The 2,859-nt window shown below is 41.9% G+C and overlaps 1 non-coding gene across 1 annotated transcript; it reads right to left on the bottom strand.

Moving 5' to 3' along the window:
* Positions 1-924: 924 nt before the first annotated feature.
* LOC131277318 (U6 spliceosomal RNA) lies at positions 925-1,033 on the bottom strand. Its single transcript, XR_009184514.1, has one exon. It is a non-coding gene; the product is annotated as a U6 spliceosomal RNA (small nuclear RNA).
* Between the last annotated feature and the right edge of the window lie 1,826 nt (positions 1,034-2,859).

The raw sequence follows: 2,859 nt of genomic DNA, 5'->3' as shown, positions 1-2,859 counted from the left end.
AGGTGCCCCAGGGACAATTGCTGGATGTTGTATGTTCTCCCATGGCCCACTGGATGGATCGTGGGAAAGTGTGGGCTATGGTGTAGAACACAGGACATGGGGTGCAGCGATGTCCAAAGATGTACTCACCAGATGCAATGGATGTGACATGATGATGGGGGAGAGTGTTATTGGGGGAGGAGTGGTGGGGTGGGGGCAGTGGGGGTGAATGGGGACCTCAATTTTTTTAATGTACTATCTTTTGAAAAAATGAATAAATTGAGTAGAATTTGAAAAAAAATTTCTTTGAATGCTTAGTTGAACTCATCTGTGAAACTGTCTGGTCCTGGTCTTTTCATTTTGGGGAGCCACTTGATGGCTCTTTCAATCTCTTTACTTGTAATTGGTTTGTGGAGGTCTTCTTTTTCTCCTAGGGTCAGTGAAGTTTGCTCATGTGTTCCTAGGAATTTTTTCCATTTCATCTACATTGTCTAGTTTTTTGGCATAAATTTTTTCATAGCATCCTCTTATGATCTCTCTTTTCTGTGAGGTCAGTAGTAATGTTCCCTTGTCTTTTTTTATTTCATTTATTTGCATCTTCTCTCTTTTCCCTTTATTCAGTCTGGCTAAATGTTCGCCAATTTTGTTAAAATTCTCAAAGTACCAACTTTTGTGTTTTTTTTAATTCTCTTTTTTTGGTTCTCAATTTCATTTATTTCTGCTCTGATCTTTGTTATTTCATTCCTTCTACCTGCTTTGGGATTAGTTTGCTGTTCATTTTCTTGTTCCTCCTTCTGTGTAGTTTGATGATTCATTTTACCTCTTTCTTCTTTTTTAATGTGAGCATTGAAGGCTATAAGACTTTCTTTCAACATTGCCTTCATAACATCCCATTGATTCTGAGATGTTGTATTATCATTGCCATTCATCTTGAGATATTAATTGAATAGTTTGGAATACTTAATGAATTTGCATGTCTTCCTTGTGCTGTGGCCATGCTAATCATCTCTGTATTGTTCCAATTTTAGTTAATAAGCTGTCCAAGAAAGAACATATTCATGTATTTTGTGGAACCTTGGTTATGTGCCTAAATGCTTATGATTGATCTTTCTTCTTGACAGATTATTTTGTATTAATATATAGTGGACTTTTTGACTCTTATAATAGTTTTGCACTTAAAGTCTATTTTGTCTGATATTAATAATTTTATTTCTTCCATTTTTGCTTATTCTTTACAAGTAAAATTGTTTTCCAACCATTCACTTTTTTTTCTTTTTTTTTAAAATTTTTTTTATTGACTTTGTAATAATATTACATTAAAAATATATATGTGAGGTCCCATTCAACCCCATCCCCCCACCCCCCCTCTCACACCCCCCCCCAACAACACTCGTTCCCATCATCATGACACATCCATTGGATTTGGTAAGTACATCTTTGGGCACCTCTGCACCTCATATACATTGGTTCACATCATAGCCCATACTCTCCTCCATTCCATCCAGTGGGCCCTGTGAGGATTTACAATGTCCGGTGATTGCCTCTGAAGTACCATCCAGGGCAGCTCCATGTCCCAAAGACGCCTCCACCTCTCATCTCTTCCTGCCTTTCCCCATACCCTTCATCCACTATGTCCACTTTTCCCATTCGAATGCCACCTCTTCTATGTGGACATTGGATTGGTTGTGTCCATTGCACCTCTATGTCAAGAGGAGGGTCAGATTCCACCTGGATGCTGGATGCAATCCTCCCATTTTCAGTTGTAATCACTCTAGGCTCCATGGTGTGGTGGTTGTCCTTCTTCAACTCCATCTTAGCTGAGTGTGGTAAGTCCAATAAATCAGATTGTAGGTGCTGGAGTCTGTTGAGGCTCAGGATCTGGCTATCACATTGTCAGTCCAGAGATTCAAATCCCCTAAATATATCTTAAACCCCAACATTAACTGCACCTCCAGCACATTGGCGTGAAAGTCTTATGAAGGGAGATCCCATCTGAGTCCAGATTCATCACACATAAACACCATTTCCAAAGAGGGGCCATCTGCCCTGGTAGTTAACCCCATCGGCCATGACCATAACTCCCGTGGGTCTCTTTAGCCCTCAAAGGAACCAATATCTGGGGGTTGTATCTGCTTTATCTGTCTCTCTGACTCTGCTCAGTTGTGCATGAGGGCAAACCTTCTGCCAGCCTCCAGACTCTTTTTTAGAAACTCGTAGCCATATAAACTCATTTCTCCTTTCCATTTCCCCCTTACTTTAGGTCAAACAGCATTTTAAAGTCATGGTATTTTATATAGACATGGATATTCTGCTGATCCGCATTGAACCTTCCGTATAAGGTCATTTTCCAGTTGCATCATCAGTTGGTAGTTGATAGTGGTCCCTCGTTGCCAGGGAGGCTCATCCCCAGGTGTCATGTCCCACGCTGGGGGGAAGGCATTGCATTTACATGCTGAGTTTGGCTTCGAGACTGGCCACATTTGAGTAACATGAAGGCTGACAGGAGGAAATTCCCAGGCACAAAGTTGTTCTAGGCCTTGTTCTTATTTTGGGTTTATCAGCTCACAAGCATAGTCATTAGCATCAGGGGCTCACTGTTGAACCCTCACTCCCTCCCGGTCCCCGCCACTGTACCTGGGAGACTGTCGCTGCTCCCCTAGGGACCACGACAGAGCACCACTGGCCAGGAACCCAGTACCCCCCCTACTGTGGTTTTTAATTGTTGCCACTATGAGTATATCCAAACATTACCATGCACCCTGGACATATGTTCTGTACAGTTCCCTGTCAGCCATATATCACCTGTCATTGGTACCCCATACCAGTATCCCTCCATTGCCATTGTTGAAACACTCTGTGATCCAGAACTCCCCGAAATTT

This window comes from Dasypus novemcinctus, chromosome X, assembly GCF_030445035.2.
Source record: "Dasypus novemcinctus isolate mDasNov1 chromosome X, mDasNov1.1.hap2, whole genome shotgun sequence".
Taxonomy (NCBI): domain Eukaryota; kingdom Metazoa; phylum Chordata; class Mammalia; order Cingulata; family Dasypodidae; genus Dasypus; species Dasypus novemcinctus.
This window is presented reverse-complemented; position numbering and strand designations above follow the sequence as displayed.